The following is a 16,526-nucleotide window of genomic DNA, read 5'->3' as shown; positions in this document are numbered from 1 at the left end:
GCATGATAATGGGTCCTACGGAGATTTTCAGGAGTAAGTAATGATTCTTCAATAGAGAAACTCTGACAGGAGATGTTTAATAAATAGAGCAAAAATAAACTGAAATGAATGTAAAAAGTGTGCATGTAAAAATTATTTCTTTGTTTTAGGTGACCATCTTTTTTCACTTAGTTATTTAAAAGAGAATTATTTCTCTTTTCTCACTTTTCTAGTTAGCCAATATTTTCAAACTGTGATTTTTTCAGGTAACAAAGCACCAGAATTTCATAAACTAATATACATTAAATTGTCCCAGTATTTCAGTCACCCTATAGATAAATGTTTTACCTCTCCCATAGGTTTAGCCTGGCAAATCAAGAAGTAACAAATTTCTCTTTCAGGTGAAATATTCAACTTAGCAAAGACTTCTGTTACTCTTCATAGTGTTTGAAAACCCATTGAATCAATATTTAAAATTAGTTGTCACATACAAATATTAATACTAATAGAAAAATCCCTAGATTTTGAAATAACAAACATACATTTTCCCATGGATTATCAGATGGAGCTGAGCCACTCCTGTGTTTCTCACCCAGGAATGGCTTTCTACCATTGGCCACCCTTCTCAACTGTACATTTTCATTTATGTGCATTAGCAGACAGGTCTCTGTGAATACTGAATTTGCTATTCTTTTAAAGAGAAGACTTTATTATGTCCTTAGTAACCATTCATATAGTTTAACTAGGGAGTGCTATTATATGTATAATGTTAAGATTTTTGATACCTATGTACAGGAAGACTGAAATTGTATATGGATTTATAATCCATTTACCAATGTACAAGAATGTGCATTCTCTTTCCTGCTTTGCTAACGTTGTCCAGTTAACTTAAAAAATATTTTACTTACCTTGTACCAATGATAAGAAATTTTTAAATGCATTTTTCTACATTTTAACATTGTGTTCTTGAACTTAATCAGTCTTTATATTAGAGTGTTTGTATCTTTTTGACAGATTATTTTTTTAACATTGAACATATTAAATTATTTTGTATGCATATGAGAATTGTGTTTATTTTTTCTGCTACCTCATAGTATTTCATGTGTCAGAATTTGGAAGTAGCAGAGATAAAAGCACTGGATTACAAAAATAGTAAGTTGTGTTTATTATGCATATAAAAATGGTTCATTATCTAGGAGCTTTTAAACTAACAATGGAATGAGGCTCAGAGGAATATTGTTATAAGACAACTTATAGAGTGGGAGCACAGAGGCTGTTTATTATTTACAGTGATTGGTTATAAAATTAGAGCTTTCCAAGAGGTAGATAGAGGATTGGTTAAAGTGGTTACCTCATGGCTATTTGGGGGAACAGTTTGTTTTGGTTATGATTTCCAGAGGCATTTAAAAGAAGTGGTCTATGATAAGTTTTGCTTGCTGTGCAGAATAAGCTAAATTAAGTTTTGCATGTATGTCTTAATTGGTTATGCCTGCTCAGGTAATTTTCAAGTCTGGTATCTATTTGTACTTGATTTTAACACTTGGTTTGACTTCAGATATGGACATAAGGCCACCAAAATATATTTACAAGTTATTACAAAGAAATAGCTTAAGAAATAAATAAATGTGAGCTTAAGAGATTCTCTTTTTACCCATAACTTAGATATAAAGAAAGAAGAAAATATCAAATCTCAAGAAGAGATTGCTGAATTTTAACTATCACTTTACAATGCCACCACTAAGTGAACACAAAAAAATTATATGCATTCATGCTTAACAGTGTGGGCACTTAATTGTATTTAAAATGTTAACATTTAATCACACTCTGAGTCATATCATGTAGGATGACCAGTGTTCAACATATGTTCAAATTAAGATTTATCTCTCTGGAGAGTATTTTGTTCCATTTAGTTTTTAGTATCTTATTGTTAATTTATTTGGATATGTTTTGAAATTTCTCTTCTCTAATTTGGATGTTGACACATCTGCTTTTGCTATTATTTATTTTTGTTTTATGAAAGGCTATTTACCTAGGTACAGCTTAACTATGACCCTTTCATTTTTATATATTGCTTGGAATTAACTCCTTAGTCCATAGATATGTAACTATGCCATTAAAAGTTATTACTCTTCTACTAGAAAACTTTTACAGAGAGTTTTTAATTTTTAAGATATCGACAACTTTAAACTTCAAACTTCAAATTTTTACTTGGGAGAAATGTTCACCATGTTTCTGTCTATTCATGCAGTTTCTAACTTTACAGAAAATAATGTGACATGAATTATAATAATTTGTTGAGAATTTGGAAAAAATAAACAATTCATTTTTTGTGAATATTTCTTAGATGTTAGAAAATATACAACTCCCATTATTTTACAAAATGCTTATGATTTATTATTAATTTTGTGTATCACTTAAAATAAAAGGTATCTTAATTAAAAAGGAAGAAATAGAACTATCATTATTTGCATATGACATGATTTTATATATAGAAAACCTTAAAGACTCCATCAAATACTATTAGAAATAATAAATACAGTAAAGTTGCAGAGTACAAAATGAATAAAAATCTGTTGCATTTATATATACTGATGATGGTATAGCAAAAAGGGAAAGTAAAATCCCATTTACCATCACAACAAAAAGTATAAAATACCTAGGAATAAATTTAGCCAAGGAGGTGAAAAACTTGGTCACTGAAAACTATGACATTGCTGAAAGAGATTTAAGAAGACACAAATAAATGGAAAGATATTCTATGCTCATGGATTGGGAGAAGTAATATTGTTAAAATGCCCATAGTATCTACAGATTCAATGCAATTCTTATCAAAATTCCAAGAATATTTTTCAGAAAAACAGAAGCAAAAATTATAAAATTTATATGGATTCACAAAACACCCTGAATATACAAAGTAATCACACTCCCTGATTTTAAGCATATTACAAAGCTATAGGAATCAAAATAACATGATATTGGCCAAAAAAAGATATACAAATTAATAAAACAGAATTGAGAGCTCAGAAATAAACCCACACATATATGGACAATTAGTTTATGATGAAGGAGCCAAGAACATAACGATGAAGACAGGATAGTCTCTTTAATAAATGATGTTAGGAAAACTGGACAGCCACATACTAAAAAATAAAACTAGACAACTATCTCACACCATATACAAAAATCAACTCAAAATGGATTAAAGCCTTGAATATAAAACCTAAATTTTAATTTTTAACCAAATATAAATTGAAAATATATGTATCTGTTCTGTCTTGTTTCCTTCTACTTAACATTTTGCTTGTGAAGTTTTCCCCAAAGTTTTTATTTTAATTATAATTTATTTTTTACCTTTATAAAGTTTTATAGCATTAATATACATAAATTATTCAACTTTCAAATGTATTGGACTTTGGAGTGTTTTCTGTTCTTAACTGTTGTGAACAACTTCACTATCAATACTCGTATACATATATCTTGGTACAAATAGACATGAATTTTAAAAAATTATGCCTGTGAGTAGAATTGCTAGGGAGAAGGTACACACATCTTAAAATTTATGATGTGTATTAAATTTCTAAGGTTACCATAAAAAATCAACACACACTTTGATGAATTAAAACAGAAATTTATTATCTCACAGTTCTATAGGCCAGACATTCTATTTCAAGTTTTTGACAGGGCCAGGCTACATGTAAAGGTCCTAGTTGGCTATCCTTCTTAGACTCTTTCAGCTTCTGATTGTTCCTCATGTTCCTTGGCTTGTGCAGCATAACTCCAATCCGTCCTTTTCTTCACATGGTCTTCATTCTTCTGTACATTTTAATGTGTTCTTTTCTCTTATAAAAACATTACTCATTTGATTTAGAACCCACTCTAAATCCAAGATGATTTCCTCTTAAGATCCCAAAGTAAGTACATATGCTAAGCCCTACTTCCAAAGGTCCCATTCTCATGTTCTGAGGGAACATGAATTTTGGGGGGAAATATTTCAACCCACTATACTAGGTAATATCAAACTAGTTTTCTAAATTGTTTTACTAGTTCAACACATTCTAGCATGAGTTCCTTTTATTTCACAACCTTAAAACATGCATGATTTTTAAAATAATATATTTCTGCCGATATAGTGAGTGTATTTGTATGATATTGTTGCTATTTATTTTGCCTATTTTTGATTACTAGTGAAGTTGTGAAATTCCTCACATGTTTACTGTATGTTTTTATTTCATTGTTTCAGAGTTGCATTTTAAACAGTTTGCCTCTTTTTATGTTTTTTATTCTTTTTTAAGTTTTTAATTAATTTTTATTGGAGTATACTTACTTTACAAAGTTGTGTTAGTTTCTTGCTGTTCAGCAAAGAGAATCAGTCATACATGTACATATATCCACACTTTTTTAGATTTCCTTCCCATTTAGGTCACCACAGAGCACTGAGTAGAGTTCCCTGTGCTATACAGTAGATTCCCATTAGTTAAATATTTTATACATAGTAGTGTATATATGTCAGTCCCAATCTCCCAGTTCATCCCACCCCCTTCCCCCCTTGGTAACCATAAATTTGTTCTCTACATCTGTGACTTTATTTCTGCTTTGCAAATAAGTTCATCTCTATCATTTTTCTAGATTTCATATATAAGTGATATTATATATTTGTTTTCTCTTTCTGACTTACTTCACTCTGTATGACAATGTCTATGTCCATCCAAGTCTCTGCAAATGGCACTATTTCATTCATTTTTATGGCTGAGTAATATTCCATTGTATATATGTACCACATCTTCTTTATCCATTCCTCTGTCAGCTGCTTCCATGACCTGGCTATTGTAAATAGTGCTGCAATAAATATCAGGGTGCATATATTCTTTCAAATTATGGTTTTCCCAGGATATATGCCTAGGAATGGGATTGCTGGGTCATATGGTAATTCTATTTTTAGTTTTTTTAAAGAAACCTCCCTACTGTTCTCCATAGTACCAATTTACATTCCTACCAACAGTGTTGGAAGGTTCCCTTTTCTCCACACACTCTCCAGCAATTATCGTTTGTACATTTTTTGATGATGACCATTCTGACTTGTGTGAGGTGATACCTCATTGTAGTTTTGATTTACATTTGTCTAATAGTTAGTGATGTTGACAATTTTTTCATGTGTTTGTTGGCCACCTGTATGTCTTCTTTGGAGAAATGTCTATTTAGGTCTTCTGCCCATTTTTGGATTGGGTTGTTTGTGTTTCTTTTGATACTGAGCTGCATGGGTTGTTTGTATATGTTGGAGATTAATCCCTTGTCAGTCACTTCATTTACAAATATTTTCTCCCATTCTGAGGGTTGTCTTTTTATTTTGTTTATGGTTTCCTTTGCTGTGCAAAACCTTTTGTTTCATTAGGTCACATTTGTTTATTTTTTTTAATTTTCATTACTGTAGGCAGTGGGTCGAAAAAGATCTTGCTGTGATTTATGTTAAAGATTGCTCTGCCTATATTTTCCTCTAAGAGTTTTATAGTATCCAGCCTTACACAAAGATCTTTAATCCATTTTGAGTTTATTTTTGTGTATGGTGTTAGGGAGTGTTCTAATTTCATTTTTTTACATGTAGCTGTCCAGTTTTCCCAGCACCACTTATTGAAGAGTCTGTATTTCTGTAGTGTATATTCTTGTCTCCTTTGTTGTAGATTAGGTGGCCATAGGTGTGTGGGTTTATCTCTGGATTTTCTATCCTGTTCCATTGATCTATATCCCTGTTTTTGTGCCAGTACCATAATGTTTTGATGACTGTAGCTTTGTAGTATAGTCTGAAGTCTGGGAGCCTGAGCTAATCTCCTTTAAAATGTATGTGTCTATCTATGTGTGACAAATACTGATAGAAATGCAAGGAGAAATAGGTGAATCCACTATCATAGTTGGAGGTTTTAACATGCCTGTCTCAGAAAGGGAAAGGTCCAGCAGGCAGCAAATCAGTAAGGACTTAGTTGAACCCAACAACAGCATCAGTCAACTGGATATAATGGATATCTACTGATTACTTCATACAACAACAGCAGAATACACATTTTTTACAAGCTCATATGGAACATGAAGCAAGACAGACCACATTCTGTGGTGTAAAACACACATAAGCTAGGGCTTCCCTGGTGGCGCAGTGGTTGAGAATCTGCCTGCTAATGCAGGGGACACGGGTTCAAGCCCTGGTGTGGGAAGATCCCACATGCCGTGGAGCAACTAGGCCCGTGAGCCACAACTACTGAGCCTGCGCGTCTGGAGCCTGTGCTCCGCAACGAGAGAGGCTGTGATAGTCAGAGGCCCGTGCACCGTGATGAACAGTGGCTCCTGCTTGCCACAACTAGAGAAAGCCCTCGCACAGAAACGAAGACCCAACACAGCCAAAACTAAATAAATAAATAATTTTAAAAATATATTTAAAAAAACACACATAAGCTAAAGAAAGAAGTGCATATTAAATCCAAAGTAAGCAGAAGAAAATAAATAATTAGAATCAGAGCAGATGTCAATAAAATTGAAAATAGAAAATCAGTAGGAAAGGTCAATATAACCAAAAGCTGGTTCTTTGGAAAAAAAATCAATAAAACTGATAAGTCTCTACTTAGGCTAACTAAGAAAAAATAGTGATACAGACATTATTAATATCAGAAATGAAAGAGCGTAGGGCATTGCTGTAGAGTCTATGTACTTTAAAAGAAGAATAAAAGAATACTATGGACAACTCTATGACCACAAATTTAATAACTTAGATGAAATGGGCCAATTCACTAAAAGTCACAATTTGTCAAAACTCATAAAAAAAAGAAATCGACAGTCTGAATAGACTTATCTTTGTTACAGAAATTGAATCAATAATAAATAACCTTTCGAACTACAAAGCATCAGACCTAGACAGGTCTGCTGTTGAAGTCTCCCAAACATTTAAGGAATAAATTAGACACATTCTCTACAATCTCCTTTAGAAGGTAGAAGCAGAGATGATACTTCCGGGGACTTCCCTGGTGATGCAGTGATTAGAAATCCTCCTGCCAATGCAGGGGACATGGGTTCCATCCCTGGTCCGGGAAAATCTCACATGCCATGGAGCAACTAAGCCCATGTGCCACAACTACTGAGCCTGTGCTCTAGAATCCTTGAGCTACAACTACTGAGCTCATGTGCCACAGCTACTGAAGCCCACATGCCTAGGGCCCGAGCTCCACAACAAAAGAAGCCACTGCACTGAGAAGCACACGCACTGCAATGAAGAGTAGCCCCTGTTCACCACAACTAGAGAAAGTCCACACGCAGAAATGAAGACCCAATGCAGCCATAAATAAATTAAATAAATAAATAAAAAGTGATGATACTTCCTACCTCATTCTATGAAGCCAGCATTACCCTAATACCAAAACTAAAGATGCTACAAGAAAAGAAAACTTCATATCTCATGAATATAGATTCAAAAATCCTCAAGAAAGTATTAGCAAATTAAACCCAACAATGTATAAAAAGAATTATACATCATATCCAAGTGAGCTTTTCCCAATTTATGTAAGGCAAGTTCAACTTTTAAAACATAGTTGATGTAATCCATCATACCAACAGGCTAAAAAAGAAAATCACATGATCATATCAATAGATGTGGGGAAAGTATTTGACAAAATCTAACACCCATTCATGATAAAAACTCTCAGTAACTAGGAATACCTTGACTTGCAGAATACCCACAAAAACCTACAGCTAAAATCATACTTTATGGTGAGAAACTTGAAGCTTTCCCAGTAAGATCAGGTATTAGAAAAATGACATCCCCTTTCACAACTTCTTTTCAACATTATACTGGAATTTCTGCTTAATGCAATAAGACAAGATAAGGAAATAAAAAATATCAGGGAAGGAATAAATAAAAATACATTTGCTACAGATGACATGATTGTCTATGTATAAAATCTGAAAGGACTGACAAAGAAAACCTTTTGGGATGAAGAAAGGTTTTTAGCATGGTTACAGGATAGAAGATTGATATAAAATGTCGATTGCTTTTTATATACCAGCAGTCAGCAAGGAAAAATTAAAAACACAGAACCATTTACATAAGTACCAAAAATGATATACATGGGTATAAATCTAACAAAATATGAACAGGAAGCCTACAAAACTCTAATGATTAAATCAATGAAGAACTAAATAAATGGAGTTATTCCATGTTTGTGGGTAGGAATACCCAATATTGTCTTGATATTAGTTTCTTTCAACTTATTTTCTAGATTCACTTAAATTTCGATCAAAATGCCACCAAGTAATTTTGTAGATATCAACAAACTAATTCTAAAGTGTATGAGGAGTGACAATAACTTTATGGCAGTGTAACACATTCATCCTTTTTGTTCCCCCTATTAAACAAGTAATTCTACATCTATCTGCAAAGGAATGTGCTCCTGTGGGTATTATGAAATCCAGCACCATATGCCAAGGAACCCAGGAGGAGTCTTGCCCACCTGTGCATCCAATAATAGGCAGACAGAACTCAGTACAGGCTGCAGAACCAGTGGAGTCAGAAAACACCTCAACCACTCTCATTCACAGTTGGGAAAAATTTGGAGAATGCTGACTTGGGAAGATACCTATGGATGAGGCTTTGTGGAAGTCCAACTTTACTGAAGGGATATTCCAGCACAATATGGAGCAAAACATGTATAAGTATATTACACATTTGTATATGTATATATACATATACATAAATATATATATATTTGAATGCTCTATATATATATATATATATATATATATTTGAATGCAATGGAGAGAGTAAAAATGAGCTTTGCCAGTAAAAGGGAGCACTTACTATAAGCCAGGCAATCTTCTATGCTTTTTACATTTATTTACTCACCAACTCTAAAAAGAATGATTCGAAGTTGGCACTCTTATTATCCCTCACTTACAGAAAAAGACACTGAGGCAGATGTATGTTAAGTAAGTCATCGTATTCTAGGAGTAGAACTAATTTTGAAACCCAGGAAATGGGGCTTAGAGTCTTTATCCTTCACTGCCGATACTGCCTCTAATTCCAATGACAGGAAAGATAAATCACAACCCAACTACTGATTCTTCTCAAGACACAAGTTCTTAAGCTCCTGCTAAAACCTTAAAGGCCCCAAATGGACTCCATGAATAACCATTTCATAGTATTTATATGCAGAATACTTATCTACTCTTTATCTCAAAGATACACTTCACTCATTTGATCATTATTCTTGAGGTAATTTTAAAGTATCTGAGTAGATAAGTAATGTATGAGGAGATAAAGTATTACTAAAGCAATATGCACATAAAGTTAATCTCTCCCCCCACCCTCTCTCTCCCTCTGTCTCTGTCTCTCTGTCTCTGTCTGTCTGTCTGCCTGTGTGTGTCTCTCTCTCAGATAGGTCTGGTAAAAAAGACATTTTATTTCTCTTCCAAAATACTATATACTGCTTGAGGGGAAAAATTCACAAAATTTTATAACGGATGATACAACCTGAATGCAATAATTCACATACATGTTCAGAAACCTCTAATAAATTGCAATTCCAAGAACATATCACATTCAAAGAAAATTATGTTTGAGGACACAAACCACAAGTCTTACAGGGAGATACAGAGGAGTAGATTGAAAACATCTTGGGCTACAGTCCCAATCTCCCCTGTCACAATCCCTTAGCCAACAAGATACAATCACAAGATCTTAGAAAGCTCACTTACCTTTACATAGTTTTCTTATCTAAAATGATAATAGTCAAACTACTTTACAGATATGTTTTAATATTTTATTAATATGAAAGAAAGTTGGTAAATATAAAAGTTTATAGGTATGTTACATAAAACTTACGTGACATACAAATGGAACGGGAAAATAAGCCCATGAGACTAAGCATTCTAGTCTAGGAAAATTCTGAAGGAAAAAGAAAAAAGTCTAATGAGGAGAAATTATCCTTAACATATATCCAAACATACACTAAAAATATAATAACTAAAACATGACCATTGACAAGGCATTTGGGGTTGGGGAGTGTGGATACCTAAATTACTCCATTCACCAAAACTAATTACAAATCAAATACTTAAAAACGTTAAAAACTACAGCCATTATAAGAAAGCATGATCATTGTTCAATACATCTCTCTCTCTCTTTCTCTCTCTCTCTTTTTTTTCCTCATCATCTTGGATTTAGGTAGATCTCACTAGGCAAGTTGCAATTTTTGAAAGCCATATTGTTTTTCAAATCTATACTATAGAAAGATGACTAACAAAGTCTAAAGAATAATGTCAGTACTAGAGAAATTCAACATGAAAATTGAAAGGCTACCTTGTTTAATATGTTTTTCAAAAATGGCAAGAAAAGATGTAACAAAATAAAAGAAGGTAATGCTTGAAGAGCAGTTCACAGAAAAACAATTATTTACAACGTGACTTAAAAACATCAGAATTGTTCTCACTGATGATTGAGTATATAAAATTAAAATGTAAATATAAAGATATTTGCTTTTTTAGATATGTAAATATTTAAAGGTATGATATATACAGAGATGGGAAAAGTGTGGGGAAATGAGCCCATTAATTCTTGATAGGAATTTAAATTGGTATAGTATCTTCGACAGGATCTTAGAAAAGATAATTAATTGCGAATAACATATATTTTGACATTCTTCATGTTATTTTAACAAAAGAAATATCTATCCTCCATAAAATTACATGTTTAAGTTACATGTTTAAATTACATGTTTTTTTGACCCATTAATTCTGCATATTGAACTATTTCCTGCATTTATTATTTCACAACATGTAATATAAATCCTCCATAATCTTCATTATAGCATTGATTGAAATGGATAATACTCAGAAACAATGTATATGTCCAAAGTTATTGAAATGATTTTATAAACGATTTAATAAATATGCCTTATGAGCTGGAAACAAACAATGACTAACTGAAAATAGTATATGTTATGTGGCTTCACTTGGAAATTTTTCCCAAAATCTTATTAATTTCAAACAAGGAGAAGGCAAAATATAATATATAGTGAGATTTTATAATAAAATCTCATGTTTGATAAAAACATGATAACCCATGTTTTTGGTCACAGAATCTCTCTATGTATGAATATTTACATTAAAATAGAAACAATATCTAGAAGTATATAGACGGAACTGTCAAAAAGACTCACTTCTAGAGCATGAGATGGAGTTTAAGGGAGACTTTAATGTTTACCTATCCTTCGTTTATAAAGTAGTAATCAATAATCATGAGTCATTAAGAAATTAGAAAAAAAAAGAAATTAGAAAAGAATACATATACATGTATGCATATAAGATGATATGATATTTAGGAAATTTCCCTATGAATGATTTTCTGTCTTTTAAAAAAATCTCTTAATATATCTTTTTAATTTTGTTTTTCCTTCTTTACAGAAATCATTGCCTCATTGCCCTTAAGTGTTTTTTTTGTTGTTGTTTTGGGTTGTATTTGTTTGTTTTTTTGGTAATTATCAAACTGAAAGGGAGAAAAGTAGGAAGAAAGACAGGAAGTTAGGAAAGAAAAAAGACTGAAAGGAATTTTCCATCTCCATAGTAACACCAGTGTTTTAAAACAAACTGCTGCACAATTTCACAGTCTTAAAACTGTAAATCCCGTGCAACACGAGAAAATTGAGAATGAGGAGCTGAAAATGAGCCAAATGCAGTGAAAGGGCATGAGTTTGGTTTTCAAAAGAACTGGAGTTCCAATCTCCGGAATCGTTTTCACAACTTTGATGTGGAGGTGAGAATGGCTTCTTCACGGAAGGTTTGAGACAATTGAAAGAAAACGTTCTTGCTAATAACTCACAGCTTGTCAGGTTTTAACCAAGGTGTTGCCCCTTTTCTCCTCTTGGAACAAGACTGGAGCACTTGTCTTAGCCACTGGGGATCTGGGATGGATGTTTCTAGTACACACCTCTGTCCATGGAAGAAACCTGTCTCTCAGATGGGATACAGAGAACCTTCACTTTCTAAATGGCCCTGGGAAGGGACAAATAGTTTCTCCCCTTAAATTAAAACTTTGGAAGGAATATAATCAGTTTTCTTTTCTCTGTTTGAGGTCCTTCTCAGCATACTGTTCTAGTATTAACAGTCTCCCCAGCCTTTCCACTTCTCCACCTGCAGTTTACACTTCATAAGTACCTTCTATAGTCCCTGTGAATATCTTCATATTTAATTTAATTGTGTACTTGTTCTTGCACACAATGAGTTTTACTGTATGTCATGTGGATCTGTCATCACTCTCTTGGTGAGGGGAGAGATCGGGCAATAACCATTCATTCATCTTATATACATGGGCATAGCTTGGAAGCTCAAAGAATGAACTATTAGGGACTTCCCTGGTGGTCCAGTGGTAAAGAATCCGCCTTACAATGTAGGGGACGTGTGTTCGATACCTGGTCGGGGAATTGGGATCCCACATGCCACAGGGCAGCTAGGTCTGCACACCACAACTACTGAGCTCGTGCACCGCAACTAGAGTCCACATGCCGTAAACTACAGAGCCCATGCGCTCTGGAGCCTGTGCGGCACAACTGCAGAGCCCACACGCCCTGGAGACTGCATGCCACAACTAGAGAAGCCTGCACACTGCAATTAAAGAGAAACCCATGCACCACAATAAAAAGCCCGTACGCCCCAACGAAAGATCCTGCATGCCTCAACGAAGATCCCGCATGCCGCAACTAAGACACAACACAGCCAAAAATAAATTAATTAAATAAATAATAAATAAATCTTTTTTAAAAAAGAGTGAACAATTAATTGCTTAATGTGGTAGTACAAGTCTTCTCAGCCTTGGGGAAACACTTTCTCTTCATTGCTCAAAGTTAGAAAAACTGAAAGGCGGTAACAAGTGCTAAACTGGAGAGATCTGAGCTCTCCCCCCACACATGGGCAATGACTCATGGAAAGGTCAGGAAATGAATCCAATGACTGACAACTCACAGCTTTTCAGATATGATTTTGCATGAGTTGGAGACAGCAGAGCAGATCACCTGCATTAAGACTATTGATTTGTAAAACATTTAATTTGTGTATTTAGGAAAGTGTGTGCTAACAGTGTACCAAAAGGTAAACTTTATTTTCCCTGTAGATGCTGGTCAGAGTGTGAGCACTGTTGTCCCCAAATGCACCATTCCACCTCAGAAATGCCCACGCTCAAACAACAAATCAAAGAAATTATTTTGCATTGGTAAATTTATTGCTTTCTTGTGATTAAAAATATGAGTTTTATGTATGTATTTGTCTATAAATTTGTGTCTTGGTATATCAGTCATAATCCACAAACTTTCCAAGAGCAAGGAGGATGTTTCCCATTTTCTATTTTTCTATTTCTTTGATGCATTTCCTATGTTTTTTAAACTTAACAAAACAACAAAGAAGTGCAGACTTATGAGTAGAGCTCCTTTTATGGAGGTTCTGAGACCCAGTTTCCAACATGGTGGATGGAGAGGGTCTCCACACCAACAAACCTTGGACAGCAGCAGTGTGTCTAAGAGTACAACTCAATTCTGATACTAACTACCCAGGCAAAGTATCAGATTCCACAGGTTAAGTGTTCAGTCCTATAAGATTTCCTCAACCCCCAAACCACTTCAGAAGCCAGTTGCAAACCCAAGCTGTTACCTGTGCTTCTGACCAATTGGCTACAGACTGGAGGTTCCATCAATCCCCTCCTTGGACTTCAGATTCCAGCCACAAGTCCAGGTTGTTACCTGTGCTTGTGAGCAACTGGCTATAAATCAGAAGTTCCCATGACCCCCTCCTCAGGTTAGATTAATTTGTTAGAGTGACTCATAGAACACGGAAAAACATTTTACTTACTAGACCACCAGTATATTTTAAAAGGATATAACTCAGGAACAGCCAGGTGAAAGAGGTGCATAGGGCAAGCATGTTGGAAGGGCATTCTCCTTGTATCTCTATGTGTTCACTGACCCAGAAGCTCTCCCAACCCTGTCCTTTTGGGGTTTTATGGAGGCTTCATTCATAGATATTATTGATTGATTACATCATTGTCTACTGGCTATTGATTCAACCTCTATCCCCTCTCCCCTCCCCAGAGGTCTAGAGGTGAGACTGAAAATTCCAGCCCTCTAATCACATGGTTGTCCATTGGCAACAGTCCCCATCCTTAGGTGCTTTCCAAACTCACCTTGTTAATATAACAAAAGACATCTTTATCACTCTCAACACTTAGGAAATTCCAAGGGTTTGGGAGCTGTGAGCCAGGAACTGTGGATGAAGACCAACATATGTGAGAAATATATGTTTGGTCATCTGAATGACCAAACATATATTTCTTACAAGTCACAATATCACAGCTCCTAAATCCAGAAATCTACTCACCGTTTTTACTTGTATGCCACCAGGTATCATTAAAAATCAGAAGCCAAAATGTGTGGATCTAATGGGAGGATTTCCGCGGGATTGTGTGATCTCTTCTTCCCTCCTGTGTGCACACAGGTGGTCCAGCTAGGTGCAATTCCAGATGTGGGAGGAAATGAAGGCATTTCTCCTGGGCTTGACCCATTCCTCTATAAATGAAAGGGGCCATGATATTTGTGCAGAGGAGCATATGGCAATGACAGTAAAATGCAGCTCTCCTGAGGAAAGACTGAGACGGACCTTGATGGTGGTTTGGATTTCTCAACAGCCCCAAGCTCTGGTGAAACTTCTAAACCCACAGGGGTCATTAGTACATACACTGACGTGTGCTGTAGGTATACATCACAACAAACTCTATAATCTCCCCTAGGGTCCAGACAGAAAATGAGCCCCATGAAAATTTGTCCCTTGATATGGAAAGAATTTATTACTTCATGTAAGTAAAATCAGGGACTCAATCCATTTTTGTTCTATAAACATAAATACTGATGGATCATTTGCTTCCTTCCTCTTTTCCCAAGAATTATTATGTAACTAAAAAACAACTGAGGTATAATCAGTCCCATCCCACTTGGAAAGAATCACTTTTTTTTCCCCTTAGACCTACTGAAAATGGGGCAGAAGTATTCAGACATTGTTTTATTAAGACTTTTATGTATTAAAAAGAAAGAACCCATTGTCCTAGATAGTTGAAAAATTGTTTAGGTGCATCGATCAATTGAAAGTTTATTACTAATTTAAGAAAATGACAGGGACAACAATTTTGCTTTATTTAGTTAGTTAGGATTTATACTTTAGTTTCAAAACCTAACTAGAGGGGAATTGAGCAAGTATCATGAACTCCTAATTTATTAGACTGTGTATATATGACTGTGTTTTTAATGCTCTTACAGAGGCATGCCAAGGCTGAAACAGAAAACGAACAATAATAGATAAATGAATACAAATTGAGTCCCTGCAATCAGCCATGCAATATCAGAGAAAAACAGGCTAGCTTGAATCAATTGGCTAAGAGATTTATCAAAATAATTATTGGGTTCTTTGGAATACACACAGTTACAGAGTCAAGGAGTAAAAATTTACCATATAGGTAAATGTTTAGAACTTGTAGATTTGTGGAATATGTTTTTTATACAGACATATATACATATATGTGTTTATATGCCAACCGCCTCCATCCTTCCCTGTTATAATAAAAGAGTAAATCCACAGAAGACCCCAGAAGCACACAGAAAACATGCATGGAGGGGTCGGTTCTCGGAGAGCAGACAGATTTAATAAATCCCAGTGTTCCCAATTTCTCTGCCCTTTTGGGGCAATAAGTGTCAAATCACCACTGTAAATTAGCTCAGTTCCTTCTGCCTGCTGATGAAGCTATTTTACTTCCTGTTCCCAGCCAGCCCCACATATCACCCTCCTCCTGGTCCCCTTCCTTCAGGGCCTTTCCATCATGCTAGGATAGCTAGTTTAGTTAGTTAATTCACTTGACAAATCAGTCACATGATTGGGTGGTGGGGAAAATGATCAAATTAGTTATTTGAATAAATCAGCCAGTCTTTTGGTAAACTATAAACATAGCTCTGGAGAGTTACAGCTTCGGAAAAACTAATGTTTGAGAACAACTTTTTAATCATTCTTTATGATTTTAGTCATTCTTTATAATGATTTGTGCTAGAAAAAAGTCCAGCTGTAACAGAGGGATGCCTGGAAGCAAGGGAGCGATGCTGGGGAGAGCAGACCAAAGACATCCTGTAGGGAGAAGAGGTAGCTCTACCTTGCAGTTAAGATGAAGAGGGGTTCATAAAGCATGAAAGAGTCAATTTCTATAAAATTTTTATTCCATATAATTTTATATAACTTTCCCCACATTCTTAGTGAGTATGAGAATTTGCATACGGAGTGCATACAAGGCAACGCATGAGTCAAAGGTGTCGTATTGTCATAGGGAATCAAAGCTACAGGAGGCTCAGTGGAACCATTCCTGGGCACAGCAGTTCATCATGTCATGAGAATCATTACCTCTATTCAAGTTTCCTCTATTCAAATTTAGCCTTCTATTCAAATTTCCTCTACACTTAAGCATTGATTTTACTCATTTAGAACTTGACATTAAGCTT

This window comes from Pseudorca crassidens, chromosome 3 (genome assembly GCF_039906515.1).
Source record: "Pseudorca crassidens isolate mPseCra1 chromosome 3, mPseCra1.hap1, whole genome shotgun sequence".
NCBI lineage: Eukaryota > Metazoa > Chordata > Mammalia > Artiodactyla > Delphinidae > Pseudorca > Pseudorca crassidens.
The sequence above is the reverse complement of the archived record's forward strand: the minus strand, read 5'-3'. Positions refer to the sequence as shown.